We start from the raw sequence: 10,602 nt of genomic DNA on the forward strand, positions 1-10,602 counted from the left end.
ATATGTTATTGACTTTGTGCAGTGCATATTAAGTTCAAAGTTTATTTAATTATGACTATTACTGGAATAAATAATAGATTACAAAACAAAATCTGTAAACAGATGTTCTTGACAGACAAAATGAAGCAAACATGCTCTTCTGAGAAATCAGGTTTACAAGTAATTACCTTAATTCCATGTTTATGAATGCTTATGAGTGAATTCAATGATACCAGTAAATTTTTGCGAGGTCTCAGTATCACATGCTTAATAAGAAACTACTTTTAAAAATAGCATCTTCCACACGAGAGATATAGAACATAGAACATAGAACAATACAACGCAGAACAGGCCCTTCGGCCCTCGATGTTGCGCCGACCTGTGAACTAATCTAAGCCCCTCCCCCTACACTATCCCATCATTATCCATATGCTTATCCAAGGACTGTTTAAATGCCCCTAATGTGGCCGAGTTAACTACATTGGCAGGCAGGGAGTTCCACGCCCTTACCACTCTCTGAGTAGAGAACCTGCCTCTGACATCTGTCTTAAATCTATCACCCCTCAATTTGTACCTATGCCCCCTTGTACAAGCTGAAGTAATCATCCTCGGAAAAAGACTCACACTGTCCACCCTATCTAATCCTCTGATCATCTTGTACGTCTCTATTAAATCCCCTCTTAGCCTCCTTCTCTCCAATGAGAACAGATCCAAGTCCCTCAGCCTTTCTTCATAGGGCCTGCACTCCAGACCAGGCAACATCCTGGTAAATCTCCTCTGCACCTTTTCCAATGCTTCCACATCTTTCTTGTAATTGGGCGTCCAGAACTGTACGCAATATTCCAAGTGAGGCCACACTAGCATTTTGTACAGTTGCAGCATGACATCACGGCTCCGGAACTCAATCCCTCTACCAATAAAACCTAAAACACTGGAGGCCTTCTTAACAGCACTATCAACCTGGGTGGCAACTTTCAGGGATCCCATGTACATGGACACCAAGATCCCTCTGCATATCTACACTACCAAGAATCTTTCCATTGACCTGGTATTCTGCCTTCCTATTATTCCTCCCAAAGTGAATCACCTCACATTTATCCGTATTAAACTCCATTTGCCACCTTTCGGCCCAATTCTGCAGTTTATCCAAGTCTCCTTGCAACCTGCAACATTCTTCCACCCTGTCCACCACTCCTCCGACTTTAGTGTCATCTGCAAACTTACGAACCCATCCACCTATGCCTGCGTCCAAGTCATTTATAAAAATGACAAACAGCAGTGGTCCCAAAATAGATCCTTGAGGCACAACACTAGTAACCGGACTCCAGGCTGAATATGTTCCATTAACCACCACTTTTCTTACAGATAGCCAGTTTCTAATCCAAACTGCTAAATCTCCCTTAATCCCGTGCCTCTGTATTTTCTCCAATAGCCTACCATGTGGAACCTTATCAAAGGTTTTACTGAAGTCCATGCACACCACGTCAACTGCCCTTCCCTCATCCACATGCTTGGTCACCTCCTCAAAAAACTCAATGAGGTTTGTGAGACACGGCCTGCCCTTGACGAATCCATGCTGACTATCTCCAATCAAATTGTTGCTTGCTAGATTATTATAAATCCTATCACTTATAATCCTTTCCAAAACTTTTCCTACAACAGACGTAAGGCTCACAGGTCTATAATTACCTGGGTCATCCCTACTGCCCTTCTTGAACAAGGGCACAACATTTGCAATCCTCCAGTCCTCTGATACTAAACCTGTAGACAATGAGGACTCAAAGATCAAGGCCAAAGGCTCCACCACCTCCTCCCTAGCTTCCCAGGCAATCCTCAGAAAAGTCCCATCTGGCCCAGGGGATTTATCTACCTTCACACCTTCTAGAATTGATAACACCTCCTCCGTACTAACCTTAGTCCTTTCAATTCTAGTAGCCTGTAACTCAGTCATCTCCTCTACAATATTCTCCTGTTCCTCAGTGAAAACAAATGAGAAATAATCATTTAACACCTCTCCAATCTCCACAGGGTCCACACACAACTTCCCACTTCTGTCTTTGACTGGCTCTTTTCCTACCCTAGTCATCCTCTTATTCCTCACATGTCTATAGAAAGCTTTAAGGTTCTCCTTTATTCTACCTGCCAATGTCTGCTCATGTCCCCTCCTTGCTCTTCTTAACTCTCTCCTTAAACCCTTCCCAGCTAATCTGTAACTCTCCATCACCTCATCTAACGATCTCATCTCATCGTCACATAAGCCTCCCTCTTCCACTTAACAAGCGATACAATTTCTTTAGTAAACCACAGTTCCCTTACCTTATCGCTTCCTCCCTGCCTAACAGGGACATACCTATCAAGGACACGCAATATCTGTTCCTTAAACCAGCTCCACATTTCGATTGTCCCCATCCCCTGCATTTTATGCCTCCTAAGTCTTGCCTAATCATATTATAATTGCTCTTCCCCCATCTATAACTCTTGCTCTTTGGCATGTTATTATCCCTTTCTATTGCTAAAGTAAACATAACCAAATTATGGTCACTCTCTCCAAAGTGCTCACCTACCACTAAATCAAACATCTGGCCTGGTTCATTATCAAGTACCAGATCCAGTGTGGCCTCCCCTCTTGTCGGCCCTTCGACATACTGAGTCAGGAAACCCTCCTCCACACATTGGACAAAAGCTGATCCATCCAACGTACTCGAGTTATAGCATTTCCAGTCAATATGGTCAAGATAGATTGGCTTTGTATTAAACTCCACCTGGGAAATAGCCTATCAATGTTCACTATGAGTGATGCATAAGTGAAGGCTACCATGGGAGAGATACCATAACTCTCAGAGATCTACAGCACAGAAAAAGGATCTTTGGCCCATCATGTCCAAACCAGCTGAAAGCAAACACAAAACTATTCTAATTAGTAATAAGTCTGATGTATTACCAACTGAGCTACCCAGTGCCCCTTAGGCCAATAAGATAATTGTCACTGGAAATTGATTCTGGAAAAAGTGCCAGTACAGGGTTTTGTGGGGAAGCGGTAATGTCCATACCTTTAACCTTGAGTACCTGTGTTGAAGTCCTACTAGAGGATGTAGTGATCACAGAGGTACGTTGTAACATGTTCGGACAAGGTGGAAGGTAAGTGAAAGAGCCCTTAGCAGAGGAGTAAGAATTGCACATAAAATAATTGAAAGTTAACAAGGTGATGATATGATTATTGTACATAATTGACAGCAAATGTGAAGCTGAAATACTGCAGCAGGTTAGATAATAAAATGGAGCCATTATGGTACTAATATCTTTATGCTGCTGATGAAGTAAAGGGTTAAGTCAGGAGGTAATAGTAATATGTACATGATTATATCTCAGAATCACTAATAACCAATGATTTACAACTTTGATTTTACGGAGACATAATTCTCTTGAGCTTTGATTTTGCATAATAAATTTAAATTTTCATAATTATGTAACATGAACTGCAGCTTGCTGTGTCCATGGTACAAACTTTTACATGCAAGCTTTTCTTTTCTAAATAGGGTGCTAGTAAATCTAGCAGTGTACATGCTGCATATCTATATCCCCCCCACCCCCCCCACCCTAACCATCTATCTATTGAATGGAGAATCCCATGGCATCATATGTAGTTAGGCGCAAGTTCTTTTTAATATCACTAACTGGGCTTACACTATTATTAGATTAAATTACTGAAAAGAATATGCCATTTCAATTTTAAACATTATAGTTCATTTGTATTAATTCATGGTCTTCTTGGATTAAACTAAAAGAAATGTAATCTTTATTAGTATTTCCTGTTTTATCTTTTAAAAATTGCTTTCTCGATTCCCAAAGGAGTTAATGGCTTTCATTAACACAAAGGGAATAGATCTACTTTCACTAGAATTAATTCAAACCGCTGTTTTGGATGAATCGGTGGTGTACAAACAGAAGTGGTTAACACGTCTTAAGAGATTGATTAGAAATATCAAAACAGAGATGGAGAGGGGGGTGCGGTGGGTGGGTGGGGGGATGGGATGGTGGATGGTGCTTCTGTGGTACAATGATAATGTCCCTGTCTCTGAACCAACAGGTCTGAATTCAAGTCCCACCCTTTTTCTTAGCTCACTCATGGGGCATGGGCATTACTGGCTAGGCCAGCATTTATTCCTCATCTTCATTACCCATGAGAAAGTGCTGGTGAGCTGCCCTCTTGAAGCACAGCAGGCCATGTCCAAGTGAAGATGGTGAGTGGCTTGGAGGCGAACTTACAGATTGTGGTGTTCCTACGTGTCTGTTACTCTTGACCTTCTAGGTAGTAATGGTTGTGGTTTTGTAAGATGCTATCTGAAGATTTTTGGTGAACTTCTGAAGTGCAACTTGTAGAAAGTACACATTGCTACTAACTGAGTGTCAACCGTGGAGTGACTGAAGATTTATGGATGTGTGCCAATCAAGTGGTCTGCTTTGTTCTGGATGGTGCCAAGCTTCTTGAATTTTGGAGCTGCACTGATCCAGGCAAGTGGGCATTATCCCATCACACTCTTGATTTGTGTCTTGTAGATGATGGACAAGCTTTGGGGACTCATGAGGTAAGTCATTTGCTGCAGCATTCCTAGCTTATGACCTACTGTTGAAGCTATTGTAGTTTTGTATGCCTCCAGCACAGATGCTGGTCAATGGTAACCCCCAGAGTGTTGGTAGTGGGGATTTAGTGATGATACTGAGTGTCAAGGGGTGGTGATTATATTGTCTCCTGTTGGAGATGGCTATTGCATTGTATTTGTGTGGCATGAATGTTACTTATTACTCATCCTATTGCATTTGGACATCGAATGCTTCAGTATCTGAAGAGTCTCAGGTGTTGCTGAACATTCTAAAATCATTGGTGAACATCTCCACTTCTGAACTTATCAGGGAGGGAAGGTCATTGGTGAAGCAGCTGAAGATGATTGGGCCTAGTACTACCCTGAGATACACCTGTAGAGATGTCGTGGAGCTGAGATGACTGACCTTCAGCAACAATAGTCATGTTCCTGTGTGCAAGGTATGACTCCAACAATTAGAGATTATTCCCCTTGATTTCCATTGACCTCAGTTTTGCTAGAGCTCCTTGATGCCACACTCAACCAAATGTGGTCTTGTTGTTACTGATGTCATTCTCACTGGAATTCAGCTCTTTTGTCCATGTTTCAAGATCTGCAATGAAGTCAGGAGCTGAATGGACCTGGTAGAATCCAAACTAGGTGTCAGTCAGCAGGCTTTTGATGAGAAGATAAAAACCAATAGAACTGCGGATGCCGTAAATCAGGAACAAAAACAAAGTTGCTGGAAAAACTCAGCAGGTTTGGCAGCATCTGTGAAGGAGAAAACGGAGTTAACATTTTCGGGTCTGGTGATCTTTCATCAGAACTGAGGAAGTTCTGAGGAAGGGTCACTGGACCTGAAGCATTAACTCTGTTTTCTTCTTTTGATGCGCAGATGCTGCTTGACAGCACTATTGATGACACTTTGATCATTTTCACTGATTATCGATAATAAACTTATGGGGCTTTAGTTGACTGTGTTGGATTTGAACTGCCTTTTAATGTATAGGACATACCTGGGCAACTTAGATGCCATTGTATAGTTATACTGGAACAGCTTGGCCAGGAAAGTGGCAACTTTTGCAGCACAAGTCTTCAGTACTATTGCTGAACGGTGCCTTTGCAATATCCAGTGCCTCCAACTGTTTCTTGATATCATGTGGAATGACTGAAATTGGGAGAAAACTGATTTCTGTGATACTTGGGACCTCTGGAGGAGTCAAGGATGGACCATCCTTCTGCTCTAGATGTGTATGATAACATTTCTGAACAGGTTGATTAGAAAGTATCTAATTTCCACAATCAAAGGGCTCTTGTGGCACCATGATAGTGCACCTACATCTGGGTCGAAGTGGTACCTACTCCTGAGGTGTGACAGAGGATATCTGAACAGTTTGATTAGGAAATATCTATAATATTTCATGGGCCACTTAGCCTGAGTATATTGTCTGAACTCAGATGGAGGTGGATATGACTTTCAATATATTGGCAGGACCACAAATTAAAAGTCAAACCAAACTAAGAAAATAACTTGATCTTGGAAGTAATATTGTTGCCAAAAATAAGGAATCTGTAATAAATCAAGTAGCCAGATGTTGAAGTATACATGTCTGCAAAATTTAATACATGAGCAGTAGGAAATTGTCAAAATTTTAAAAATCAGAATGAAAATGTGACAAACTGATCAAAATGAGAATAAAATCATTTTATGACTTCCTATAAGGTGCGTACATTATTCCAGAGATTTTAAGATTGTTTCTCTTCTAGAGAATGGAAATTGCACTGCTCGTGTCAACAAAAGTGTATTTATAACTAGATTTGATTAAATGTCTTGCATCTTAAATACTTTTCCTGGAATGGTGGTTGGAATTTTGAGAGACCATGAGCAATGAGCTTGGAGGTGAACAAGTTTGTGAAGTGACAGTGGAAGGCATAAGGGTGTTCCTAATGTCTGCCCTTCTACTTTGTCAATAATGAGAAAGGTGCTGGATTGGCAACCTGCCTGGTGTCTATAGACTGTCTTGGGGTGGCCCGGTGGCTCAGTGGCTAGCATTGCTGCCGCACAGTGCCAGGGACCCAGGTTCCATTCCACCCCTGTGTGACGATCTGTGCGGAGTTTGCACATTCTTCCCGTGTCTACATGGGTTTCCTTTGGGTGCTCTGGTTTCCTCACAGTCCAAAGATGTGCAGGCTAGGTGGATTGGCCATGCTAAATTGCCCGTAGTGTTCAAGGACATGTAGATTATGGGGATAGGTCAGGGTGGGATTCTCTGTGGGTTGGTGTGGACTTCTTAGGCCGAAGGGCTGTTTCCACACTGAAGGGATTCTATGGTGCTCTTAAGTGGTCAATTAAAAGTCATCTCCTGTGTTCACTTTGACAGTGCACTTCCTGAAATTGGAACAATATATTGAAGATCAGCATGGCCCCTGCGCAAGAACGACATGCAAATTCATGAAAGGAGGTTTTATGAAAAAGGCCCTTTGATCCAACTCATGCATGCCAAAAAAGTTTCCTAAACTAAGCCAGTCCCACTTGCCTGCATTTCGCCCATATTGCTCTAAACCTTTCTTACTTATGTACTTGTCCAAACGTCTTTTAAGTGCCGTAACTATACCCGCATCTGCAGCTTCCTTTGGCTGTTCATTCCACATTTGAACCACAATCTGTGTGAAAAAGTTGCCCCTCAAGTCCATTTTAAATCTGTCTCCTCTCACCTTAAAAATATGCCCTCTAATTCTGAATTCCCCTACCCTGGCAAAAGACCTTGGCTACTCACTTTATCTATGACCCTCGTGATTTTAGAAACCTCTACAAGGTCACCGCTCAACCACCTATGCTCAAGTGAAAAAAATTCCAGCCTATCCAGACTCTCATAATTCAAACGTTCTAGTCCTGGCAAAGTTCTGGTAAACCTATTCTGCACTTTCTCCAATTTGATCTTGGGTCAGGTATCCCTTAGACCCCTAACTTGCGGAAGCAATGTTGGACTCACTGGTAATGTTTTCTTTAAAAATACATTCTGATTGATCTGCATTTAGTCAATTTCTATTTGGTAGTTTAACAGAAAATAATAAACTGCGTATCAGGGCAACCCCCTGTCAAATTTGCAACCTTGCTTTTGGAATTCCAAAAAGCAGTCAGCAGATGTTGCACTCAACTGGGACCCCCAGTGTGCTACAGGCCATTAGTCCTCAGTAGGAGACACTCACTTAATTAGACTGGAAGCTGTCAGGCAAACAGATCCATGAGCCTTTGGTCAGTCGCAATCTTGCAATTAATAACTGTGCAAGCTAGGTGGATTGGCTATGCTAAATTGCCCACGGTATTCAAGGATGTGTAAATTAGGGGAATGGGTCTGGGTGGGATGATCTGGGTGGAACATTCTGAGGGTTGGCGTGGACTTGATGGGCCGAAGGGTCTGTTTTGATACTGTAGGCTTCTATGATCTATGATTATCCTTAGACAATGGCCCAATACCTAACAACAATCTAAAACAGCATTTAAAACTGACAGCTGTTTTTTCAACCTAACAAACACTTTATGTATTGGAGGTGTACCTTACACTAATGTATTGTCCAGTATGTTTCAAAAGTATTCAACAGTGACCCTGCTGATGGTACAGTCCCACTGAAGCAAATACCCATAAACAATGACTGGTTCAGCCAACACCCCATCTATTTTGATGGATGTTGCGGAACAAGAGAAATACTGGTCACGGGACTACAACAAATTCCACTGTGCCTCAAACACTGGCAAAACATCTTGATATCAACTATGGAATACCATCTCTGTGGCAGCAGGTCACAGGTTTAAGCCCCACTCCTAAAGAGTTGAGCACATCATCTTAGGTGACATTCCAGTGTTGTCCTGAATAAGCCAACATATAGAAGATGTACAAGGTACATGGAAATCTTTCCATAGCTCTTTTTGGAGGGAGAACCAGGGAGTGCCCTGGTGATGGGTCCATTAAGTTTGAAAACAGAGCAGAAGCTTTGGAAGAGGCCAGTCGACTCAACTACATAAATGAACACAGGCAGATCAAGAGGGATGAGCAGGGATAAGACATCAATCACACACGAGGGTTTCATAATTTTACTTAAGGCACAGCTTTATTGATTTTGCAGAAACTTGATTGTACAGACTCAAATGCAATTGCAGGAAAGATTTGGTAGGTACTGCTCATTCCACAACTCTACAAAAGAAAGGGAGGTTGGAGATTTGGGGCTGGAGTTGTTGGATGGAGAACGAGCAGGAGAGAAGGGGTGTGCAGGTTGATTTTTAAAGTCCACCAAGACCAGTGGAATGCAAAGTTAAGACCTACTTTTTAGATTAATCTCTGCATCCATTGCACAAAACGAAAGGAAAATCAGACACACCTATTTTGAATCTATCATCACAAATATTTTGGGCAAGTATCTGCATAATGTGCTGAAATAGAATCTCCTCAAGGAATAGATGAGCCCATCAACAGCTACAAATATTCAGCAGTGAATGTTGAATTATCCCTGATATATTTTCTGTGCCACAGCAAGTTGATCCACATACTTCAGCACTGGAATTGTCTGGCTTTCTATGAAATGACTTTGTTCAGTTTCAGTCTGCGTCACAGCAGTAGCATCTCTGCCTCTGGGCCAGAAAGTTTGTGTTCACTTGAGGACTCAATGATCATGGAGCTGCTTCTTTAAACACTCATATAAGTTAATTTATAAAAAATGCCACTTTCACTGGCATTCAGACGCATGGAATGTTACTCCTTTTGCGACTCCATGTTCCATGAAGGGAACCCCAGCCGACAAATAGTTCCTCCCATGGTAATGATATCACCTTCTCTTAGCACCCTGACCTCCTCCCCTCTATGCTTAATGGAGCCTGCTATGACCCTTTTTCTGTCTGGACCTGATGTCATGAAGTCCCATTATCAGCCTTCAGGGCAAATGAACTTCAATTCCTCCTCATTTTCACTCTCTATATTAGGCCCTTGGACTGAAACTACCCATGTGCTCCACTGAATTCTGGGCCATGTATTTTATCACTAGTTGGATTTCTGTCCAACTATCCTTTCAAGGATTTTTAAAATTTATGATTGGTTATTCACTCTACCCAAATCAGCATGATTCTAGGCATTAAAATTACTTATCATGGTATTTCTAAGCAAGCAGTATATACATTCGTTCAACTGCAACTAACTACATCTGGTCATGGATAGGCTAAACATTCTGAGCTCAGCATACAGTCTGAGAAGAGCTTCTTTTTATTCATTATTCAATACAATTTGCCATTTTTATGGATTTCTCTCACTCTATCACACTCATACTCAATCACACATGATTGCGTGGAAGTTGAAATGCAACGCCATTTAAGGAGAATTTAATTTTACTCATCTGTGATGAATGTTTAATTAAGAAACTGATTTCTAATTCCGAATAAACTTTCTTTTTTGTTGAGTTAAAGGTGTTCGTATAATTCCCATAGTTTGTTATCCTTACAAAATTTTGTTTTTGCTATGAATAATTGCTATTCCACCAAGTGAAAGCTTTAATTATATGTCTGTCTGATCAGTAGTCATCAAAACAAGCTAACTTTTGAGATTCTACACAGAGTTCAATTAAAAATATAGGCAATAGTTTTAGAAAAAGAGTGAAAAGAGTGACTAGGTGGATTCAATGCCTGTTACACCTGTTCATTTCAAAGCCTAGATTCAGTCCATGGCTTGGTCTCAATTACTGATTAGTACAATTTGAACTTGTTTAAAGATGCTAAAGCAGAACCCAGCAGTTAGCCTGCAAGAACAGATTGGATATAATTTTCAGGGAGTTGTGTATGTGGACTCCTTGTAACCACCACCACAGAAGTTGTGAAATGCTGTGGCTAGCGCATAGTGACATATTGTAGGATGGCACAGAAGCTGAGGGAATGGCCACACAAGTTCTCCAATGTAGCAGTATATAGGTCCTGCTGGAGATGTCCAGAGAAGGGGTATTGCCCAGCCCCTGTGCTGCACTGCTTTCCTTTTCTCCTGACCCTTTGTTCTTCTCTCATTCT

The 10,602-nt window shown here is 41.4% G+C and overlaps 1 pseudogene; it reads left to right on the top strand.

Annotated features, from left to right (window-relative positions):
• The first annotated feature begins 6,928 nt into the window (after nt 1-6,928).
• On the top strand, nt 6,929-7,028 carry LOC125461649 (U6 spliceosomal RNA; annotated as a pseudogene).
• The last annotated feature ends 3,574 nt before the right edge of the window (nt 7,029-10,602 follow it).

This window comes from Stegostoma tigrinum, chromosome 19, assembly GCF_030684315.1.
Source record: "Stegostoma tigrinum isolate sSteTig4 chromosome 19, sSteTig4.hap1, whole genome shotgun sequence".
Taxonomy (NCBI): domain Eukaryota; kingdom Metazoa; phylum Chordata; class Chondrichthyes; order Orectolobiformes; family Stegostomatidae; genus Stegostoma; species Stegostoma tigrinum.